General features: G+C 34.2%; 1 protein-coding gene across 3 annotated transcripts in view; it reads right to left on the reverse strand.

Annotated features, from left to right (window-relative positions):
• LOC119835707 (alpha-1,3-mannosyl-glycoprotein 4-beta-N-acetylglucosaminyltransferase A-like) overlaps nt 1-26,911 on the reverse strand; it is a 76,427-nt gene that overhangs the window by 46,533 nt on the left and 2,983 nt on the right. The window lies entirely within an intron of this gene.

The following is a 26,911-nucleotide window of genomic DNA, read 5'->3' on the forward strand; positions in this document are numbered from 1 at the left end:
TTGGGTAGAAAATATTGTGCTTTTCTTAGCATTGCCTTTTATTTCTGCTAAATTTTGTTATTCTTACTTGGGAGATAAGTAGCATACGATACGCCGTAATATATAAATGCATTAGTTTTTGAGCATGTAGATTTTTAACGAAAAACAAACCGTGTAGAGACGTACCATGAACCCAATTTGAGAGCTACAGTTTTACTTGAATCCAATATATATCAATCATCTTCTGGTTTTCGTTTAAATACAACACATCGGAAATAGATTTAGAATGTTTATTTCAGTTCATAATCATCGTTCGAATCCTGTCACGTCATTTCCGCGAAATAAACGAGTCCGCCCCATCTGTTTGCCTTCATCGAATATTACCACATAAACAACTACGAACGAGTTTAAATTGGCTGGTGGAAGGTTACGTCTATCCCAGCCCTCAAGTGTGCGAGGCGACTAAAATTGAGTTTTTTAAGGCATAGAAATTCTGTAACAACAGATGTTACAAACATCTGATGTGTAACAACGTCTATAGATACTATTGAATATTTATTTAATGAAAAAACTCAACCATCTTAATCAAAACTAGATTAAATTTAAATAGGAACACTAAACAATACAAAAAATTTAGACTCTCATCGTTTTTTGGTGCGAAACAATATAAAAACACCCAAATTTAATAACTTTACATATAAAATTTCATAGAAAGGTCAGGTAAAAAAAATGTATTAAGTCATAGACCTCATTACCCAATAATTCAGGCACGTTATATATATTTATTGGAATATTTACAGTGTTTCAACTATTTGACTGGAGAATGCTACTAAATTTCGTAGTTTTGCTACTAATGTGAATCCGCTTAATACGAATTATGAAGAACTTCATGAACATTACCGAAAGCCGTGGTCAATATCAGAGCTAATTTCTCTTTAAACATTTCGGCAACAAAATACCCCACTATCGGATTTGACTTGACTAGAATTCTGACAAGGAAAACAACTATCCCTGTATAAGAGGGAACATAACTGACGATATGAAAAGTATCAAAAGTAAAGTTCTAAGTTAGCTGGTCAGTATATACCGCAATAAATTCAACCATATTCACATGTGTTAAGGTCTTATTTACGAACCACCACTCCATTCTTTGTGAGGACATTTCTGTGCCTAATTGTGAATGTTGTTTTTATTAATAATAGACATAACTCGTAAAAGTCCTAGAAATTCGCGTGAGCGTGAATAGAGCGTGGACGCTCGCTGTAAAGTTTTCGAAACGTCGGGCTAATAATATAATGAATAAATCGCGTTTAAAATCCGTTGAAAAGTTTTTAATTTCTGTAAAAAAATGCATAATACTCGTGTAAAATCAAACACATGAAAATATAATAAAATATCATTATCAATATAAAACTGGTGATAAATTCGTTGCTTTTCTACTGTTATCAACGTAACGAGCAGAGGTGATGTTATCAACATGCGCAGATAAATTGAAAAATCCGATTATTTCCTGCACGCTCGCCTGGTTTCATACCCCCGAACGATCTTGTTTCTTTTTAAAGTTTGATACTTACCGATTTTTGTTACACAATTATTATATTTAATTTGATTCATAACATTAGTCACCAGCTAATCCTAGACTAGTTTAAATGAAAAAAAAACAGAATAAAAATAGCAATAACAAAAATTGAGAGATAAATTAAAAGAACCTTACAATAACCCAACATCTTTTTATGTCAAAGAATCCCCTCTCCCCGCCGTAACGAACTCATTAATTCTATTTTTCACAAAGAGATCAGAACATACAATGCCAGGCAAGCCTTCTGTAATACCGTGTTGTGCTCGGTCAATTATTGTTAGCTTTTTTAAGCGTCTGATGTGGAACTGAAGTAAACAATTCATTTTATTCAATAATATATTTACTAGTTTTTAATAATAGGCTTTCGTCTTTCTCTCTGTATGAAATTTTCTGCGGGTTTAGGAAATAATAATATTGAAAAACGGCTGTATCGCGACGAAAGTTTGATCTGAAATATAATATTGTGATTACTAAATAAATTATCTTTTGATAGAGCAGTTAATACTAGTGACTTTATTGTAGCTTTTTATATTTCTATAGAACAAAAGTGGATCATTGATGACGTCATCAGACTTCAAAACACGATCCGAGACCAGTTGAACGTATTATCCAAAACACCACTGCTCGAAACAGTGAAGGGAAACATCATGAGAAAACCGGCATATAGAAGAAAGTTTGACAACTTGGGAGATCTGGCAACCCGCACTTGTCAGGGTTGTGGATGTGATGTGTGGGTAGTGGAGTCCTCAGTGGGAACAAATAGGATGATAATAATAATATTGACCAAAAAGTTACACCAACGGAACCCTACTGTAACGCTAAGTCGACGACGTAATTTTAAGTTTTCATGTTAAATAAATTTAGCATTTTATTCATTACCTTTTAGCACTTGCATCGTGCAACACATAATTGTTAATTTATTGTAATCATTATAACTAAAGTATTTTTACAAGTAAAATTCGAGTTTTTTTTGGGGCCTCCGGCTGTGTGAAACATAATTAAGAACTAGAACAAATCGCATGTTGTAGAACAATATATATCCATTAATTATTTCTGTAAGTCAGTGAAACACAAAACAAACGACCAAGTGTATTTCCGACTAAAACTATTAATTTCTAATGAATCAGTAATCACACTCCTCTACCGCCAAGTCAGCTACGTCAGTAAAATTGCATTCGTCCTTTTAAACTGCTGACGATATTGAATAATGCACGTGAATATCGATTAATATCGATTAATTACATACAAAATGTACAGTTGTCCGTTCGATGAATTCACTGTTCTATTAGTTATTTGACTTTAGACGAGTTTAGTTGATATAGCTTGTGTTCTTTAATTCAACTTTTTCGTGTTTTCTTTAATTGTTTTTAGATATTTCATATTTCTAAACAGTTCGTGTTACATTTAAGAACCATATTGTAATTTACGATTTTACTCAAATCGGGATTAAATTTAATAAGATAAAATTCAGAATCAGCATTGATTTACTGAGTTGATAAAAATTCTAAGTTACTCTTCCAACGACCTACTGAAACGTGTCAAAAATGATTTTTGGTTTACAAATAAAAGGTTAACAGTTGGTACGAAATAATATAATATTATACGGCAAGTGAGACTAAACGAAGATCAGCCGGCCATTCATATTCCCTCCAGCACCGATAATTAGCAAATCAATTGTTAATCACTTATAAAAACGTGCTTTAGTCGAAGTAGGGATTATGTTCATTGTAGTATCAATAAAACTACTGTCAAAGAGCCAATTACTGCGTATCTTTAGTCGCTTTATTGTAATCGCCATTCAGCATAATCAAAACTAAGCAAAAAATATGTGTATTTATTATAATGACTATATATAAGTCAGTACTGACTTAGTAGTCATATTTTGTATCGATAGTAGGTACATGTATTACCTGAGAATAGCTTGTTCAAATAAACCAGTTCATCTTTTTTATACTATTACTTGCTGCGCCCCGCGGTTTCGCGTAAGTCTGTAATCCGTAGGATATCGGGATAAAAAGTATTCTATTTGTTATTCTAGCTGTCTAGCTATCTATGTGAAAGAGTAACAAATATACATACACATAACATACAATCATCCTCACAAAATTTCGCATTTATAATATCAGTAGGATAGGATTTAAGTATAGATTGCGTTTTGTACCATGCGGTATCGAGAATTACATTATTATCGATATATTCTAATACTGACATTGCAATTAGAAATATTAAAGCTATATTATGTTGGAAGATCGGCGCTTATCTCGCGTAACAAACTCTTAACTATGGTCTCCTATGTGTTACATTAAAGTGTTAAACATATAAGATTAAAGCGCAGGTTATTCGAAACTTTTCCATTCTGTACCAGTTTTAGCCAACTCAATATTTCAGGGATCAATTTGCCCTAAGGCACGCGACGCGGCTGCGGTGCAATTTCAGAGTGACGAAATTGAAATCAATATCAAATAGGTATATAGTGATACAATATTTATACCTATATTTGTTCAGTAAAACAAGAATTCTTGTAATAACACAAGAATATTGGAAAAACGTTAATAAAAACATAAGTACAGTAATACATAAGTAGGTACATATGTCTATGTTACTATACGCTCGTCCCGGCTCCGCCCGGATATCATGATTCCCTGATTATATCAAGGGAGTATTTAATACATAAAAATAATCCTATCACCCAAGTCAGCCCATACAATGTTATATACCAAATTTCTTAAATATCCGTTTTATAGTTGCAGCGTGATTGACGTACAAACATCAAAACAAATAAAATTTAACATTTAGAAAATTACGTACGAATGTGTCAATGAATCGGTCCAGCAGTTCCCGATATTAGTGCTTTGGAAAGAATGGAATAAAAACAGTTCTTAGTAAGTTTACAAGGTATGTTATCTTGAATGAAATTATTTATAAAAGGTGCACCATAGTATTAGAAAAATCCAGACGAAATCTGATATTCACGCTAGTATAGCAACACAATCGTTCAGACGGGCATTAAAAACATTCAATTAAGCATCTCTTTCCACAGACAGGTATTCTAATCGTGTTTGCAAAGGGATGCTCAAGTGAAACAACTCCTTATAACATCCACTAGATAGAAATTAATTAGCATGGAGAAATAAAAGGTCGAAAGAAGCAGGAGATTGTTCAGCTAACTTGTAATTGTAGCCTCGAGCTGTCTGTCAGGTCGCTTTACCTCCCGGGATACTTTAAAGGATTCAAAATAGTTCATAACTTTCGCTTCACTCGCCGCCATTCGCACCGCAATATTTTCCGTATGAATTCGTTCTAGAATGTCAAAGTCGGAGATGTGATACCCCAAGATTATTATATCGGCATAACAGGCATCGCCCGTAACGGCACGTCGCTGGTATCGCGCACAATCATAAATTTCTTGTTATTGTAACGGATATGTTCTCAGGTTTTATGATCGCCTCTAATTCTATAGTGAGACCTGGCATTTCCTTCATCAATCAGTCTTATTAAATGTAAACTGGCCGCATCATACTCAAGCATAATATGCATATACAATAATTATTGAATCTATTTCAAAAGTTGAGTTTGAAGAAAACAAGGTTATGAATTTAGTTTCCACCTAACCTCTATAATCTGCAAACCGTTAACGAACCTAACCTAATCCAAGCTCATGTAGATAACGACATCCAACGTACGCCATTTTAAAGCTAGTTAAAAATAGAAAAAAGTGATACCAATATTTGCAAGCCCTGCGGGCTATTTGCACATGGCGGGCAAATTTTTTTTTTGTTTCCCACATATTGGACGAAAAAGCTCTGGTGTTAGAAATTTCTAGAAAAATATTTATAAGGATTGAACTTTAGCAGCGTACTGAATGTATTGTTAGGTACATGAATAAGCTCTTAAGATCCCATAATCCACTTTAAGACTGGCTAGTGCTCTTCCGATATAAGGTACTTTATTTTCCCATTTCTATTTACTATATTCTCAATTTGTATAATTCAAATATTACACGTATTTTTATTTACTTGTTGATATCGTACAAACAACACGAGAATACTAACGATGAATGTCGCCGTACGACTGTTAGAAGCGTTGTTTGCAATATGACGTATTATTTTTCATTTCGTATACATATATATTAACAAACTCGTGTTAGTTATTAGTCCATTGAAATGTTACATTTTTTAGGCCTAACCTTGCGTTTTTTAGTGGATGCAATTTTATTTTTTTGATGTGTAGAGGGGGTCAGTGTAAAGCTAAAACCAAGTTTGTGGGGTCGCCACCCTTGTCCCACGGCCGCCATCTTGAAAATAGGGGTTGAAACGGTTTTTATGATATATCTCTTAACCTGTTTATTTTATAAAAAAAAAAAAATTTGCTAACATTTTTATTGCAAATTAAATTCTCTACAACTTTGGTCCAGTAACTTTTTATCGTAGAACTATAAATAAAAAAGTTATAAGCGAAAATCTTCAGAAATTCGACCGCTCGGTCTAGTAAAGTTTTTACACCTTTTGCCTTCACAGTTCTTATTTTGTTTTCACCTAAAGGTTTTTTACAAATAAAACAATCAGTCATAATGGAATAATAGAAAAAGCACGCTTAAAAAGTCATTTAGACTAATAAAAAAAATATAGTTATCACTGAAGTTTAAATCGTGTCTAAAATCACTCGAAATCGTATTCACAATTAAAAACAGAATAAAACTTAAACCTTAAAATTTAAACCCCCCCTACACATCAAAAAAATAAAATTGCGTCCTCTAAAAAACGCAACCCCAAATGTAACTTTTCAATGGACTATATACCACTTAAAATACATAATCTTCAATTTCATTAATTGTTAATTTGATAGGTTTGTCTTGGTTCGATTCGGAAAATAACTGTTAAGTTATGGTAATAATGCACTATCCACTAAAACCTTAATTTTCCACAAACGCTTGTAAAAACCCATGTACCGTGAAGATAACGATTATTTGAGAATTGGGACATAGAGCAGTACGAAAAAAAATCCTATTGAAATATCACGTTTCGTTCGAATTGAATAAATGAGCCCGACCACGCACGCTGTTATGTGTTCGGGTAACCGTGCTGTGAATAAATCAAGCTGTGCATTCATTGTTTTTCTCCAAAACATAGTTCCAATCCTAATTCTTATTCTATTAAACCAATAGTCCTCAAAATTATTTCATCTTATTTTTTTTTTCATCACCCATAACAAAATATATAGAAATTAAGATTTTATCTGAAGAACTATAGTAACAAAATCACTTTTAAGTTTCGTTAAAATCTTGACCATTTGAAAATGTTGGTTAAAAAATTAAATCAGCCATCGCCCCCTAATCCGCTTATTCGACCCCCAATTTTTTTTCCGCCCACAAAGATTAAACTCGTTAAGGGGATTACACGAGCTAAAAGCGAGTTTTATAATGGCTTAATATAAATGATCCAACACAGATGTAAAAACGGTAAATGTATGAAATGCTTCAGCAAATATATATACTATTTGTCAGTGCATGCTTTCGTTATTCTACCTTTTCTAGTCCCCATAAACTGTGTCGCAACCACGTCCCACGTCCAAACCAAGTCAAAGTGTGAAACCACTCCGAAATTTGAAATTTAAGCGTTTCATAATAACATGCTTTAATAGTTATAATTTTTTTAGACACATTTTTTTTTATAAACGGTCAGGTATACGTGACGTCTTAGAAATAATTCCAGAACGAATACGAGATAGTGGAGGAACACATTGATATGAAATCTTCATCAAATCTTCACAATATTACTGAAAAAATTTAAATTTTTATACGTTTCATATAAACAATGCTATATGGGTAAAAATATATTTCAATTATATTACTTTGTAGTGTTAATAAGGGTGCACATTGTATGTGAGCCAAGAACAATATAATAAAATACTTTTCAATTGAATGTACGCACAAAAATAAAAACTCATTGTCTGAATAACGATAGAAAATAAACAGCGCTGGGTAAGCTATGCTTACTACGGGCCCAGGTCTAAATATTTGTGCAAAGCTTTTCCACACCAATTCGTATAAATGGACACACAAGACTTGACGTGTGACAAACGAAATATTTCATTCGTTTATCCGCATGGATCCGCCATAGAAAACACGCCTCAGATAACACTATTGAATACGAAATGTCACATCCAACTTTAAATGTATCCTTTCCACTCCATGTAGGTAAGCTATTGAAGTCTGGCAAAAGATTCTTTCAACATTCTTTGAAGGGAAACTTTGTAACATCTAAGATATAATTCTCGAGCTCTTGCAGTTTCATAATTTAATATGTGAGGTAGACTAAAATAAAATATGCAGCAGTTTCTGTTGACTTTCATTTCTTTCCCTGTAAGTTCAATATCATAACTTCAGGTTTAAAACTGTATTTTCAAAATCCTTGTGTTTCTTTCTATATAAAGAAACTCGCCCATTTTTCACTAACCTTTCGGAATCTATTCGACTTTTAGAAATAATATACTGTCAATTTAAAAAATCATTAATAATTGGTCAAATTTCTTATACAAAGCGGAAAAGTATGTCTTTGCCTTGAACACGCTAATCTCAGAAACTACAGAATCGATATATAAAATCTTACACTGTTCGTTATGCACGTGATTCCCGAATGCTGTATGCTATATAAATACCACGGACCTAACCGCTGGTCCGATATAAAGATCATTACGGATTAAAATCAACATATCCTCTATAAACCAACTTCGTCTCATGACAGCGGTATTATATTGTGGTCGAGTTATCAAGAGTTAGCAGTTGGAGCCGATATCGATGCGAGTATGTTTGCCGTGTGTCAACAGCAGAAACTCTTAACCTAATTACTTTGCAAGTATCCGACTTTGCTTGCAAACTTATTACAATCGTAGTGGACACGACTTTGAAACACTAGATGTCATAATCCTGCCGACATTAGGCAAGTACTCTTATGGAACATTCGTAACTCGTTGAAAACATTCGGTGAGCTTTGGTTCGTGTTTTTTATTTTTTACACGCTTTTATTAGCTTCACCTGTAAGTCTATATATTCGTATGTGGACGATTCCTGCATATTCTATTTTGGCCCACGACAAACGGACGGACTTAATTGAATTTTTTTACATCTATGCGAGTGAGGTTGATTAGAATCGCAAGGATTAAATTATATTTTTACGAATATTCCGTATAAGAGCGAGTTAGACAATTCAGTCATTAAAGCGTATCTTTAGGTTACTTATTTATGTCATATCAGCAATGGAGCTGGCGGGTCGGCTGATGGTAAGCTACCATCACCGCTCTTGAATATTAGCAGAGGCAGGGACTCTGCATTTGCATTGCCTGCTAAAGGCTAAGAGATACGGAGAGTATTGAAGATGGAAATAAAAGAATGGAGAGAGAATGGTGAGGAAAAGGATACGGGCCTTCGGCTCCCCCACTCATCGCACAAAAAACAGAAACACGAAACTATTTGAGAATAACTACCGAATCATTAATTGTTCTCGATACAACTTTAAGTCTAGACACGAAATGGGCGATTTATTGGAGAAAATTACGATTCACAGGAATTTTTTGATGTGTATTTCAACCAATATTTGATTTATCAAAGGTGACAAAATAATTGCTTATCGATCCTTATTCAACCAATATTTTTAACGGTATAGTGGGTATTTAATCTACTTCTGCTATATCTATTTTCAATTATGCAAATCTAACACCCGATAAAAAATTTCGTCGTCTTTTCTTACCTCTACAAATGTAGAATATAATGTAGAATATAAAAGAAATAGTGTTCTTTTTCAGACTACCGTCCCATATCCATTTTACCATTCCTATCCAAAGTCCTTGAAAAATTAGTACATCACCAATTAAACATATTCCTCAATAAAAATAACTTATTGAATCCTCTCCAGTCCGGTTTTCGCCCTGGTCATGGTACGAATACTGCTCTGACTAAAGTCACTGATGACATTAGATTTGGCATGGACAACAAGCTCCTCACACCGCTGACATTGCTGGACTTTAGTAATGCCTTCAGTTCTGTTGACTTCGATATCCTTGTGAGTCTGCTTCGTTCCCTTAACATATCTCCTGCTAGTATTGATTGGTTTCACAGTTACTTGTATGGACGCCGGCAAAGGATTCACGGCGATGACGTATCCTCGTCATGGTGTGACATTCGAGCCGGTGTTCCTCAAGGTGGCGTTTTGTCTCCTCTCCTCTTCGCTATTTTCATTAACAATATCTCGAAATCCTTATCTTCTCTCTACCACATATATGCCGACGATGTCCAGATTTATAACCAGTCATCACTAGCTGAGTTGCCGAATGCTATCCAAGCAATGAATAGTGACTTGAGTTCAGTCGTTCAGTGGAGCAACCAATTCGGTTTAAAAATTAATCCATCGAAAACTCAAGTCATCATTGTTGGTAGTCCCTCGCTAATCGCTAAGGTTGACTGGGCCTCTCTTCCTCAAGTCAGTTTGTGCGGCACTTTACTACCTTACAGTAAACAAGTCAAGGATCTTGTTATCTACATAGACCAAACTTTATCTTGGGATGCACAGTTGAAAGACGTAAGCAGGAAACTGTTTGCCTCCGCGGGTGCCTTGCGACGTTTACGAAATGTTCTTCCCATTCCAACAAAGTTATCACTTGCTCATTCCCTTCTCCTATCACACCTTGACTATGCTGATGTCTCCTACCTTGACCTTTCTGAATCCCAGTTGGATAAGTTGGAAAGACTTCAAAACTTCTGCATTCGATTTATCTTTGGTTTAAGAAAATTTTATCATGTTTCCGACTTCCGTTAGAGGCTCCAATGGCTCCCTATCCGACTGCGGCGTAACTCCCATATCCTTCATCTCCTGTACTGTGTGTTGTTTGATCCGAAAGCTCCAAGCTATCTTCGGGAGAAATTCAAGTACTTAAACACTAGTTTCTCGCGCTCATCGACTAACCACTTAACCTTGATTCCGGCCCATAAGACTAATTTTTTTCATAATTCGTTTGCAGTTCGTGCAGTTCAATTGTGGAATTCTCTGCCTACAAATGTCAGACGAGCGCATAATTTACATTCTTTTAAAATTTTACTAAAAAACCATTTTATGTCTCTTTCATCATTTGTTACCTAATTTTGCTGTCTTTCATCTATACTTAATATTAATCTTGATGTGTTGAATCTGTAGTCTATGTATATAGTTATATGTTATGTGTATTATATGTATTTTATTGTGTTATTTCATTTTTGTTCATGTATTTAAACTTATCATAAATCTGTTTATATATATTTATATGTTAATTATGTACGTATGTGTGTATGTTTGTATGTATATAATATGTATGTATTTAAATACCATCACCAAATGTTTCTAAATTGCCTTACTTTTGCTCACCTTCTATTTTATATATTCTGTTTTTTTCCTTTTACTTTAAGGGTTGCCTGGTAGAGCCCGCCTGTTGCTTATTTAATGTCGTTCAGATTTTTCTTTCTTTTGTTTTTTTATAAGCAATAAGGAATTTCATTTCATTTCATTTCATAGAATATAATAGGAATATTGGTTAAGAAAATGTTCCTTTATGAAATAAGCTTAAATATAATAATAATAAAATATAAATATTAAAGTAATATTCTGAAAATTGATATGGCATATTAATTATATCGTTGTATATAAAATAGTGCATAGTTTGATGTTATGTTTAACGTTAAAATACTGAATTGTGAGCAATCGTACATAGTTTAACTGAGAGTTAAATACGGCGTCTGAATATTATCAACAAATCTTCCTTCCCCCCTTAACCCTCTTGTGGCAATGAGGAAAAGGCAAGAGGCGATTGCGGTTAGCACTCAGTGTTATATGCAGCATAAAATTAATTTAATTGTATTTGTTTATATTTGAGTGGGAAATGCCCGAAAGTCGATTCACTCAATGGCCTCTGGAACGCTCGCTTCGCTGGCTCGCCTAGGGCAGTGGCTCACATTCAAACTAACACGCTTGTCGCCTCGCTCCTCGCTAACCTTTACTATAACCCTTATTAATGTAAATTTAAATATATGCATGTGTTCTCGGTCTTTCCCCGTCCACTATAACGTACATAGCTCACTTTTAAATAAAAACATAAACCAAAATCCATCCATACAATTCAAATTCACGCCATGACCACAAGGAGTTGAGGTCGACACGAATTTCGTTATGTGGTCTTTCTGTGGAAGTCACAACGCGTTGTGAGCCTTTTCAGTAGAACGATTTTCGCAATATGGATCATTTGCTGTGACCGCAATGTCGTATCTTTATGATACACATAGTTTCGCTTCAGTAGGTACCCACTGACTAAGGCGTTCTTTCGCATAACCTATGCGCACACCATAGGCACAAAATTCAATAATCGCATAGGATATTTGGAAAAAAATTATATTGTAATAATTTAACGTTTAATTAATCTCCTTGAAATGTCCAATTGTAAGACATTAGGCGTAGTTTCGAACGAAAATTACTTTAAACGTTTTCTCTTTACGGGCAAGTAGACCAGACAACCAGAGCGAGACCGTATATCATATTAAAGAAGATTCTTAGTGATCGAGCATTTATATTAGTGTTTTTAATTTACAATTATTCATTTACACTATTGCTTAGCGTCGTTCAAAAATGCTTTAATTGAATGAGGAAAATTAATACATCCGTTATGTCATGTATTAGCCATTCTGAATCACGATTGATTTCTGTAATGCTATTATTTATTGACTACCAATGTATTTACCAATTTAGTGCATATTCTGATTTAAAACTTTCTCTAACACCCAAGTTATGAAAAACACGGAAAAAAGGTAATAAAGGAACGGTATATACTCTCTATTTTAAGGTATAAGACCTACTACTGGACTGAACTATTCTTCGACGCTCATATTCCGCTATATTAAGTGACACGACACCGATCGTATATTTGTTAATGCAATATTTAAAAATATAAGACGTTATTACATATTAAACTCTCGTAAAATGCACGACTTTATTTTTATTTTACAATTACAATTACAGGAAAACATTTATTCTGCTCGGTTCTCGGACAGAAAAAAGCCTATATATACCAGACTGTATGTAGCCTGCGAGATTAATTTTATCCAGAGCAACGAATGGCGCTATAAAACAATAAAGTATTGCATACATCTGCGTAAATAACAAAAACGATATTTACTGCTAATTAGATCAAATATTTGTTGTTAAGAAAGAAAAGATAACGTAATTTAGGATCATTATCATGTTTTACTAATTAAGGAATATACTGGATAAAATAATTATTTCCAATTAGTTATCTTGTGAGAAGTTTTCGAGTTTACCCATTAAAATCGAGCTTAGACCAATAAAAGCTCTCCTCGTGAAATTAGTGATGTAGAGAAGAGATTTAACCGTAGAACAGAACGGAACGGAAACTAAAATACAAACTTTTTACCGCGCGGCCGCTGCCTTAAAAATTTGGTGTAACGGCGATGCAACATACATGTGAAAATTACATACTCTGATTTCCCGGAGTATTTACTTAGCTCTCTTGAAGATATGCTTTAACTCATTAATCACTTATTTACGATTTATTAAAAATTTCAAATAATTTTATAACAATTTAAATGTTAAATAAAATGTATAACAGCATGACCCGGCTGGTGTAGGTTGAAATAGAATTTCAACTTTTTACACGCTTTTTATTAGCTTCACCTGTATGTTTGTTTGTAACCGACTTCTTTGTAGATTTATTGAGGACCGATGACAATACACTAATTTGATAAAATTATTCCAGTTTTCAATTTGCAAAATATGATTTTTGTTAAAGCGTGTTTTTTAGTTTTTTCATAAACTATTATATTTTATTTAAATGTTGTATTCCAGCGAAGCGAAGAATATTAAATTATGTTCAGGTAATCGCAAAAAAATTACGTCTTAAGTAGATAACGTTTCAAACTATTAAAATGTTTTAACGTATTCAAATATTTTTATTGTTTATTTGACATCGGGATACTTCTTTAGAAAATTCAATTTTATACCAGCCGACGCATTCAACAAGTTGGAGTCGAAAATTTATTTTAATACTGTTTAAATACTGGCCGCATATTATCAAAAAAACATAATAGTTGTTTATTGAATTTATTTATTTTATTTATGCTAGTCCGCCTGCAGGAACTTACCTTCGGCCGGAGGCCAAGTCAACCCGCCGCTACAACCCGCGCCGCCAAAGTTGCGACGGTGCAACAGATGCAATCGCGAAGGTCCGGCTTTCGGAGCCGTCCCAACTAGACTACACCTAGGCTAGTGCTTTAAAAACTTAAAACAGTTCACATAAGCGCATGCGTATTTTGTGCAATGATGATAAATAACCAAAAGCATCCCTATGCAGACATCGTTACGGTCCTAGCACGGCCTCAGCAGTGACTGCATACACCGACCAATCACATTAAACCTTTGCTATATAGCAATAAAACGACATATATAGTTGAAATAAGGACCTCCCTTTCCTGGAAATATTTTGTACAACGCAATATTCGATTAATTTACGTACATCAAAGCGAAATGTAAAAATGAAATCGTTAAATTATTTTCTTATAGTTTTCAGTGGCGATACGTGTGATATTTATTTTATGGGGTTGACACTTTACTGCTGTTGGACCAATATCATTGTTATTACAGCCAGACTGCAGTCACCCCTATGGCCGCGAGGCACGAGTGTCCTAGGGCCGCCAGGACAATTTGGGGACGCCAAATTTGATCCATAATAAGGTTATGACTCCACTTTTTTGCATATAAGTAAACGTCTAACCTCAAGACTGAGGCTAATCTAAATATCTCTAATATTATTTCGAATAGCTAATAATTACTCAGAAATAATAATTGTAAATCTAAAAAATTCTTCTAAAAAGTCATTTTGGTCTGGCTGATCCGTTTACGTATTTACCCGGGTACTGAACGAATAATTATTTATCCTAACATATAAGTTTGGAAGTTAGATATTTTGTACGTAATGTTTAGGATAACAAAAAGTGCGAGGAATGAGCGTATTCTATGGCACAGCTGAGGTGATCACACAGCGAGCGGGCGAAGCGAGCGTGCCGTGACAGCGGCGCCAGCGGCGAGTGCCAAAAACGACTATAAAGTCAATATTATCTCTAAAGTTAATAAGCATATATTGTAACTATAGTTTTAGTATAATAATTATTTTTATTACAATACTTTATTTTAGATACTTTAACAAAGTAGTTCACTCTTTTTAACACGTTATTATTAGTTCACCTGTATGTTGGTATGTAACCTACTCTTTTCGACAAATTTTTGACCCAACAAAGTGTGTGTTTGTATAATAACAGTAGATCATTAGCACATATGAATATTTTCCATGTGGGAGTCGGGCATGCTTCTATACAAAACACTATCACAGAAGATCAGCGATATAGTAATGTCAATGCTGGATTGTTTCGTACGATGAATGGGGGACCCGTAGGACAAGACCTCTCTTATCAAATTATCTCTGCAATAGTGAACAGTGGTGGTTAATTAAAATGAATTGATCAACTTTTTGCCAACCTAACCTTATTCTAACATATTGTATGAAGTCGGTTGTCGAATTTCGCTATATAAAGAAAACCTTATATTCAAAGAAGAATTATTCAATTTGTTACACATCACTGATTTTAATATCCAGCACTGAAATCTATATAGTACCTACTCATAAGACGATTTTAGATCTCTAATAATAGATCACAGTTCACTGCATCCAATATCCATAATCTAAGAAGTCCAAAAGTGGATTCTATTGGTAGTATGTTGGAAAATTGCGTATATCATGATTTGAGAGTAAGAATAAAATTCCGAGCACACTTTATTGAATACTATTCAATAATGCCAGCAGAACATATCATCTTCTGGTTTTACGCAAAGTTATTGTTTACAAAACCTAACACCGGTTATCATAACAATTGTTTCATAGCTGAGCCAAGATATCTATTTTAAAATTTCCTACACGATATACTTATATAAGTGAAGTATTCACAGTAATTTAGTTATGTTATTACAGTGAGATAGAAGCTTCACATATGTTCACGAACGAAACACAACTAGCAGTTTCCCCTTCTCTTGATATACCTGTAATATATTATTTTACAACTCTCCATGGATAAAATAAATTAATATGGTATTTACTCTGGCATATTTGTTATCATTTAGATACGTTTTATTCCGAAACAAGGAGGATTTTCTTGACTAAAAGGAGGCAAAAATCAAATTGCGGATATTGTCCTCAGATATAATTGTCGTAATATATATAGATCGGCGTTTGTACCCAACCCCCGCTGAGACTAGACTACGGATGCTCACGCATCGCATTTCATCGTTGTCATAGTCCTATGTCCCGTAAGACCGACCCGACGGGAAATGGATAAGGCGCAAGAGCATTTATACGAGCTCTCTGAGGCACTTTCATTAGTTCGGGTTGTATTGACAACAATGTTTTTATTGACTGACACAAAACAAACCTTAGATCTGTCAATCTGCATTCGTACATGCTATCTACTAGTGACAAGTTCAAGGGGCGGTCACGTGAGATTTATTTATGTAATACTAGCTGCGCCCCGCGGTTTCACCCGCGTAAGTCCGTATCCCGTAGGAATATCGGGATAAAAAATAGATGTTGGCCGATTCTCAGACCTACCCAATATGCTTACCAAATTTCAGAGGAATCAGTCAAGCCGTTTCGGAGGAGTATGGCAACGAAAACTGTGACACGAGAATTTTATATATTAGAAGATTATAAAGAAGGTTAAGTTTTTTACTTTGTGGGTTTATATGATATGTATTAATGCGAATTGTTCATCGCTCAACATAGTAGAATCTATATTAAAAGCTAGTACTTTACTATAATATGTATATAATTAATTTGAAACCAAGACTAAAAAAACAATCCATTCAATTTGACATATTCTTCTCAATTTAAATACAATCATAAAATAACTTTTATAAACTGGAACATGTCCACAAATACTCATAAGTTTTACAAACCCACTTTATTATTCTCAAATCTATAGTCTTGTTATTTATTCCTCACACGGAATATTAACAAACACAATATATTTTAGCAAATCGCGATATTATTTATGCATTGCCATAAACTTCAAGACGTCATAAAATGTCTTTGACTGAGTGTCCATATGTGAATAATCTATATAGATATCTCGATCATGCCAGAATACATGACATGGTACCCAACATTGCTTCGAAATTCAACTCACACTCTGTTTTTTGTAATTTGTACGAGCTATTGGAAGCCATGAATATAAAACATGGCGAGCGATATGCGTGAAATGTCATTTTGACAGTAGAGTACAGTAATCAAACGTATGTAAATCTAGTTGAGAACAGACTTCGTCGAAAGGTAATTGTGTTTTTCAATAACCCACTGCATCTAGGTCCGGCATGCCGTACGTGTCCTATTCAATCTGCAGAATCCCTACACCATTTATAACCTATTCAACCAAGTAAACCAAGCATGGCCACATGTCGTGTATTGTGTTCTGTGCTATACATGGTTTTTATGATAGACAAAGAAGCACTGATTAGGCTATAGTCGAGTGATCACTACCGCACGTAAACACTAGCAGCACTGGTGATTTTCCAGGTACTTTGCTAATCTACTAAGGCCGACGGACTTTTTATACGTTATTATTAACAAAAAGGGGGAGGATGAATGGTCGTCTGCATATATATTCTTTTTTTTTGTATATGTTAGACCATATTTTCGACAGTTGTGACCCGATTAAAGACATTTTTATTTAGTTAGAAGGATAATCCAGAGGTGAACGGAATCCCATTATCATAAAGTCAAGATCTAATAATGGAAACTGAAATATGAAGCCGCCTTTATATGTTTATTTTTAATTTGATTTATTCTATCCTGCAAATTTTCAACACCATTAGTTCATTATATGTTATTACTAAATAGTTCAGGCCATAATCCCCCACGCCGTAGTATTAAGATTATAAAATGAAAGATTTTTTATGATTCACTGATGTTAGTTCCTTTTTCGCACAAAACATCGAATCAGCTAAACCGCGGGCTGAAGCTAGCGAGACTTTTAATTGAATACTGCAGAAATTCTATACTGCTTTCATAGAGAAAATATGTGGAGCGGAGTTAATTTTGAGGCATTGTTCTTTTATATCATCATGAGTTAAAATACTTCAGATTCATTTCATAGAGGGCAAACGGGGTTGACGCTTACACAGGTTGAAATTTGCGAGTATTTTTTAATATCATACGTTCATAAGCAGCACAATTTTTAAGAAATTCGACTTATAAGTGCATTTTTTAGAAAGAGCCAAATCTTTGAGAGCTCTTAAATTATATTACTACAACTTTTTTTAACTGATTCTCTTAGTTAATTTATGTATTTTACGTACAATATACTGCACTGATGATAAATAGAGATATACATATTAAAAATTATGAATATATACTCATCTAGATTTAATGTGCGAACTGGCGGGTTCAACTCCCACATTCAAAAGATTCAATGAATTTGCATGCTAGACATATAATTGTAATAACTAAACAGTAATTATAACAACTTTACCACGCTTAAAGACCAATGTAAGTGTTATTTGTTATATTGTTTAGATTGCTTTTGACAGCCCGGACCTATAAAAGATTCCGCTTCTCTTAGTGGAATTAAAACCTAGATGTTAGACTGAGGCTTTCTAATGAATTGTTATTAAATTCCCATGTTATTTGCCACATTCATTTGAGGGTATATACGGAACTTGATTGTTGTATACCCCTCATTCCGCCGGAATCAACGGATATCATTTTGATTAATTAAGAAAAATAATATTGTTTTGTGATTGCATCTTAACGATAGGTCCAAATAAAATAGTACAATATGCATGGTTATATGTGTCTAATGCAATGTTTGAAATATATTTTTGTTTTCTTATATATCCTACTAATATTATAAATGCGAAAGTTTGTAAGGATGTGTGTGTGTTTGTTACTCTTTCACGCAAAAACTAGTGAACCGATTACAATGAAATTTGTTACGTAGACAGCTGGACAACTGGAATAACAAAGAGGCAACTTTTTATCCCGATATTCCTACGGGATACGGAATTACGCGGGTGAAACCGTGGGGCGCAGGTTTAGACATAAATTTAAAAAATATGTTCACGTCTTCTGCGTAAAGACTACTATATAAGTGGGACAACTATCATACTAATTTTCGTAATAAAAGTCATAGTTTAAACAACGGCAGGGTGGGTGTAAACATAATTTTCACTACATAGTTTTAAGCAAAGTCGTTTCCCGCGTCTGTCCCTATGTAAAGAAAAAAACTACTCCGAATATAACGCGTGCGAAGCCGTGGGCAAAATCTAGTATTTATCATAAGTATGGCATTAATATTTGTTTTCGAGTGAAGCAGTGTGTGAAAGATTGTTACAGAAATAAAATACTTGACTACAGTAATAGTTTTATGGCATAAACTGACACCCTACCTAAGTGCATTAGTGTATTTTTAATACTGTATTTAAAACGCTTTTATTAGCTGGACTCTATGTAGACGCATTGTTAACCGAGTCAAACTTTGTACACTTAATAAGACGTTGAATAATTTATGATAGTAGAATAATTCCATGAGTTTATCTTATTATCCTGATTAGGTCGCCGGGATCATCTGAATGTACATTTTCCTTGCGTATACTCTTTATAAGAGCAGTGAGAGAATTAATTGGATTTTATTATTAACATACTTCGATAAATTTATAACAAAAGTTTGACCGTTTGCTACACATCAATTTCAAATGTGTTTTGAATTAAATCTTAAAAATTGAAGCATATAAATGAATTCAAAATTGTATGATTTATGTAATTTGAATCCGCTGCATAAATGCAGAGGCAATTCCTCGAATATGTAATAAAATTACGAAAACAGCATTAAATGAATTTGCACATACTTCGCCAATTTTGTTTATTACTGGCTATATAGACACAAACTAATGTCATTTACCTCCCTACTAAATCAAAATACACGATTGCAATAACGCCTCTATAAATATCTCTTTCAAATATATGAAAAGGAACTTAAAGACATACCTTCAATACCCGCACTTAATTGAAAACAAAATGTACACAGCAAAACGTGACCACTATCACAGAACAAGTGAATATGATAATAAAGTTAAAAGTACTTACGTCACCCACACAGGGGTGGCGTCACACTAACCTACATGTACTGGAAGGGTTGCATTACTATCCATACGACGATGGACAGCTATTATCCGATTGCATTTAGATATAAATATATATAACATACTTTCCGTTGGGGAGTTAAGACGTAGTGTTTATTGTGATGCTTGTATGAGTAATGTACGCTGTTTTCAGTCATGAGTGATTAGCCTTCTCTGATAAATGGAGTTTTATTTAGTCCTCAACAAACAACGTTGAAAGAACTAATTCTTCCAGACAGACTCATAGTTTAACGACGCATATTAAAACAAGGATCCAAGAAGGGTTTTATAGACGTACAGAAAATCAAAGCTATATCCTATGAACTATTTATTATTGATCCATCATTTTTAGAAGGGCTAAAAATAGAATGGTGTGTCATTTCATTCAGCTACATATAACGTTTATTATTGTCTCATGTGCTTTATTTTTGTATTATATATGACTTTTGACACAAGCGTTGGTCTCTACATTTCGTTTTAGTAAATCTCTGTATTTCGTTTGAGTAAATATTGTATCGTAAGACACCAGTAACAGATAAGTAGTACAACAGAAATATTGGAACGATGCCAATTCGCTTCACACCCAATATCTCATCCCTCTATAACAATAGCCTTGGTGCATACTTTTTCCCAAAAACGTCGTATTTTTGACATCTCATCTGATCTATAATGATCAACAACAATGATTGGTAATCAGTTTAATTAAAAAACTACTGTTTTTCGTGTATCATCATATCTCGCCTTGTACAAACACACACACACACATCACACATCTAACCCAGTCTAAACCAGTTCTACAGAAGCAACAGTATTTAACTTGCATTTTACCTGGAAGCATTACTATTTGCGAGTAAACGATAGAGATAGCCAACTGCCTACTAACCGAGGCGCTAACATGGAACGGTCCAGGGTCCAGGGTGGTCAATTACAGTTCCATTCAGGTAACTTGTGTGAGAATGTACAATTCGCTACACATCAGTGGAGTTTCCCATCGACTCTGCAGTTATTCAATGGAACGAGTGGGTACGTTGGAGCTAAAAATGCGGTCAAGTGCGCGTTGCACTTTGCGATGTGGTAGTGGGCAAATTATGTACCTAATTTTACGTGGGACAAAAGTTAAATAATAATAATCATTCGTTCGGCTATATGCAGCGCTTTCAATTTATCTAATTTTATTTAAGTGAAGCAAAAACTCAAGATAAAAGTAAAATAAACTTAAAAAGCCCAAAACGCATTTTGTGTTGTCGGCCATCTTGAATTTGAAATTTAACATAGTATGTTGTAAAGTATTATATTAGTAAGTTTATTTTTGATAATGACAATAAGAAAAAGATTGACCGAATTGGTCGAGCCGCTGTCGAGTTTTAACGTTAATTTATTATATTATATAAAATTAATTTATATAGATACAACTATGGGTATGGCTCTAGATAGTTTATTTTTTTAACATCAATAAAACAAATAGAGATTTCACCAAATGAGTAAAAAAAAAACAATTATTAAAAACTCATATATGTTTGACGTGTCACCAAATATTCACACTTCCTGTCCAACTCTGTCAATGTCTGTTACATACGCGTGAATCGATAAACAAGTTTGGATGCTTTTTTAATGGATTGTCGTGTATTGCATCGGTATAGAGTAGTATATTTATAAAATGTTATGTGTAATGACGCTATGGGTACGGCTATGGAGCTATGAGATACGCTATATTCCTTTCATAATGCAATAGTGCATTTGAGGTCCGTAACACATAGGTTATTAATTTTTTTATATAATAGCAGACAAACGAGCAAGTGCGTGACCGGTAAGCGGTGATTGACGCTGCCCATAAGCATCCACGCAACCTGGAGAGTTGCGGGTGTTGCCGGCTTTTAAGGGTACGAGTACGCTCTTTTCTTGAAGGGAGCCAAGTCATAGTGATTCGGAAACGCTGAAGTGGGTAGATCATTCCAAGGAGTAGTGCGCGGTAAAAAGTTCCTCCTAAAGCGCACGGTGGATGATCGCCACGTGTCCAGATCATGACAGTGATATTTTAGTTTGTGGCGTGTCGTTCGGTGGTGAAATTCAGCAGCTGGTATTGTTCCAAATAGCTCTTCAGAGCCTTCACCGTGGTAGATCCGATAAAATATGCACAGAGTTCCAACATCTCTACGAAGACCCAGAGGGTCCAAACGATTAGTAAGGCAAGGATCGTCACCAAAGTTGAGCGGCTAGCTTAACTTTTCCTTCCAGATGACTAGGAAACTGGATATCACACGAAATTTTGAAGTATACCAATACTGTTTGAGCTTCTGGTAAGAATGCCCTGAAAGCATGGGGATATGACAAAGGGATTTCTTTGTGGTAAATGCACAAACCTGTGTCTTTTTCGGGTTGAAGTCAACGAGGTTAAGTTTGCCCCAAATTCGAGACCTCTTCAAGAGAGTTCTCAATTTGAGACAGAAGTTCGTTCCGGTGCTCAATTACGCTATACTGAGTAATATTGCATTGGTCGATGAAAATTGTGTGTTATAAAATTGTTAGGGCTGTATTTATTGTCCAACTATCTTTCCGGTCTCGGCTTCGCACGCTTGTCATAAGATAATATATACAGTTCCGGGGAAATTCCCGGGTAAAAACCGATCCCGTTCCCTTGGAATTTTTGGGATAAAATCTATTCTCTATCGGGTCTCACTCTATCTTCATACGAAATCGGGTCAGTGGTTTACGCATGAAGACAGACAGCTGCTTTTCCATTTTTAATATTAGTAAGGTTCTAGCGTCATTACAAAATTATGAATTAAAGCAATTAAAAAAACAGTGAACCACTCCTAGAGAAATAACAGAGAATTAACTGTGTCTAAATGCAACAAAAGCAGCAAAGGGCACAGCAATAAATAAATCTATGTACACCATCTACTATACTATTATATTTCCATGGATTAGCACTAATATAAAACCGAAATCTTAACCTTGTATAATTTACAATACGAGTATTGACGATAATTAGTTGGTTCAGAATACGCCCGCTATATATAGAGAGCCTTGAAACACAAAGGCATTTGTAATATTCCTATTTAGCACATGTCAGTTCGACACATACCACCATTACTATATATATTGTCTTGCTAGCACTTGGAATACAAATTTTTGGATTTTTAATGTACATACTCGTAAATATAGAGAATTGAAACGGACGCCGAAGTAAAATGATTAAGTTTACTCGTTTTTTATTCTATTGACGAATAAACGATCTAATCGTATTTCAAGGAATTAATGTATAATGATCCAAAATAAGCTTAATGATCCATCACAAAGAGTTAAATTCAAGACTTAATATTGAAGTAAAAATAACTAGAGTAAGATCTGCTGTTCCGAATGCGACCTATTCCTACTCTAATGTGTTCTGCTCTCAAAATAGTACAACATTTTACTAATATACATTTTTGGATTTTACCTTTAACTCGAGGTAATGACTTATGTATCATCGTTATAAGAAAACAGGTTGAAATATGCACGAGAAAGGGGTCCAGTTCGTGTCGATATACAGTTTTCATCTTATCGAAATCATATCGTACACTACAATTAAGGTGGAATATTTAAGTTGTGTAGCAAACACTCCGTAAAGCGTCTTAAGACGTGAAATATGTCTGATGCTGGAATTTCGGCCCAAGTAACATGTAAGTGAAGTCTAGAATCCAATAGTGCTCTATCGTAATGCACAAAATACATATGCAGGCTCGATCCCACTTACATAATCTGATAGGATTTCCTACGCATGTGTAGAGGCTTGGCGCAACACCACATATGCACGGTAATTCTTAATAGTTCAAAACCGTAAGCTTCCAATTTTGAAAATTGCCCTTCCCAACGACGTACACTCGGTTAGAACATCAGAGGGCCTGAACCCTCACTGACTGTGTCGTGAGTAATGGGAATAAATATAGGCTAAGGATAATAATGATAAAGTGCTGATTGTCATAGCACAATGTACCACATATATATAGCATGAGTATAGACACATTATGACTAATAGCTAAATATCAGGTAACAACCGACCTTAAATTGACAATGTTATGCATGTAGCTATCAATTACACATTAGGTATGTATATTTCTAATGTTATTCCTTCGCATGTATACTGTAATAGCTGCGCCCCGCGGTTTTACCAGTTTTCAGTTTTAAGAATATCGGAACAAAAAGTTGCCTATGTGTTATTCCAGTTGTTCAGCTATCTACGTACCAAAATACATTGCAATCGGTTCAGCAGTTTTTGCTTGAAAGAGTAACAAACATACATACTCATACATCCAGCCTCGCAGTCTCTCGCATTTATAATATTAGTACGATTAAGTTATAAATAACACTAAAATTACTTAAGTAATCATGTAAGTATGATTATGGAACAAAAAACATATGTACAAATATGTCTACACGAAAATCAAACATATTTCCAACATTTTTACTATAACTTCAGAAGAACTTCTAGGTTTTAAAATATTAGTATAACAAAGTTATGTGGGTACACACATTTAAATTCTCTGCTGAAAAATTCCTCCAATTTATATCTCTAACAGTTACACACAATTCAATAAAATGTCATTCAAATGAAATCCAAGATAATGAGTACTACAACCAAATAGCGTCACTTTGGTATGCATGGAAATCAATGCTGTTGCTATCGCTACTAACTCCCACATTCAGTTGAGTCACTACTCTACACAACACACAAAACAAACTCATGTCCTATCTCCTATTACGTGGAAACTAAAAACCTACCTCACTAATAACCAAACTACGATAAACGTCAGGTATAATTGAAGTTCACGTGACTAGACCTGTTGATCTCCGCCGTAATTATTTATTTGTTACAATGCGAATTGACAATCGTAAAACCCAGGGGGTTTTTTCAAAATTTTCCGATTGGTTTTCTTGCATATTTATCCTCAAAACATGTCATACATATTTGCCATTGCGGTTGGTCTTAAGTTCTATATCAAATAGAACAGTCGCCGGCGTGATAATTATAGAAGCTGGTACACACCTGCCTGTATTCGGTCACAGGTTTAAAGGCAAAACAAGTTGGTCAGGTGTGTACTTTTCTACTCTGTTAAACACATAAAATTATATGCGCTACTACCAGTATATTGGGATTTTATACTATAAACACGAAAGGAATATAGCAGTTTATATATAAATACTAGCTGCGCCCCGCGGTTTTGCCCGCGTATGTCCGTATCCCGTAGGAATATCGGAATAAAAAGTTGGCTATATGTTATTCCAGTTGTCCAGCTATCTACGTACCAAATTTCATTGCAATCGGTTAAGTAGTTTTTGCGTGAAAGAGCAACAAACACACACACACACATCCTTACAAACTTTCGCATTTATAAAATGGGTAGGATAAATAAATATATACGTATGTACTTGCCCGCGGCTTGAATTGAATTCGGCACGGTTCGGAGTAGTTTAATGGATGTTACTATACATACAAACCTTCCTTGTGTCACTCTATCTATTAAAACAAACCCTATCAAAATTCGTTGTGTAGTTTTAAAGTTCTACGCACATATACATACATATTTGCCCGGACAGACAGACGCGGGAAAATACTGCTTCATACTCATTTTATACTATGAAGTGATTCAATGTTATAGACATATGAAAACTATGTATATACATATAACATATGAACACAACTCAATCGATGATAGATAGACAGTACCTTACTCACGTATTTTAACTACTTCGCCCCGGCGTCGCCCAGTAGTGGAAGAACTTTTGAAATCGGTCCAGTAGTCTTTGTGTGAAAACATACATACAAATCTTTCCTCTAATGCAGGGTATTGTCTATCTATAATATAGTATCACATATATCATATTAACAATACCCATCATTACTATTGAGTATTGTTGGTCTGATCTTGTTATTATTATTATAAGTTTATAGCAGATAATATCTCTAGATACGTCAATGAGCAGGTGATTATCTATTAAGCTTATAGTATTTTAAGTAAGATTGAGTATCTAAAACGAGTTAACTTCTTTTAAATTATTGCTCTGTTTTGTCAAACATAATTACATTATCCGTACTTCCTTTCTAACATGAATGCGAAAGCAATTCGCCCGTCTGTCTCTTTCTCTCGCATAAAATACCCAACTGTAATGGATAAAATTTGGTACAGAGATTGAGACCTGAGAAGGTCATGTGTTAATTTTTATCCCGAAATTCCTATGGGATTGGGAGCTATGCGGCTAAAATTACTGACGACGCGTTCAAAGCCGCCGGCCGAAAGATAAACTTTATGCTAGTTATAATGCAAATTCATTGTTCTGATAATATTTTTAGATGAGTTATTGTCATATAACTACCACTTTTGGCAGTTGTGTAGAATCGCAGTACATTTTTATTAAATTAAAACTAATGTTAAACACATACATACCCATTTTGATATTTAACGCAAGAGTAAATGAATCGTACCCAGTTCAAGAAATATTGAACTTCATAATGAATTAGAAATTACTGAAATATATTTCCTACAGAAGCAGAAAGTAACGAGACATGAGTCACTCCGAGTCAATAAAAACGTATGAGTTGTTATTAGACGTACCATATTTTATTGTTTTCTAATGCGTTTTAAATTTGAGATAGATATAACGGAGGAACTTTGTTCAATAATTACTAGTTTATTAATTATATAAAGACGTATAAATATTATATTGAGAATGCCTATAGAAAATCATACCTACGTATAATAAATGTTTAAGCAATTCCGACTTTCGTAGTTACAGTACCTTATATTCCCGACATTATCATTATTCTATTTGGACTGTATTTTAGATATTATGAGTTACCATTTCAAAACTTTATTTAATTAAACAGTGTTCGCACTATTGTTCTCTTGCGTTTTTGTTTTAGCGACTTCAAATAATTCCTTCTTACAACTTATAAGAAAATATAATTAATTTTAAAATTAAGCATCGAATTTACATTATTATTTCATCTAATCATTGTAACAATAACAAATATAATCGGAAGAGCACATAGTCCGGTCAATTTAGACCAAAAAATGAGGGTGAAGTTACATAAAGTCCCAACAAGCTGAATTTCTGTGAAGTT

Source organism: Zerene cesonia, chromosome Z (assembly GCF_012273895.1).
Source record: "Zerene cesonia ecotype Mississippi chromosome Z, Zerene_cesonia_1.1, whole genome shotgun sequence".
Classification (NCBI taxonomy): Eukaryota; Metazoa; Arthropoda; class Insecta; order Lepidoptera; family Pieridae; genus Zerene; species Zerene cesonia.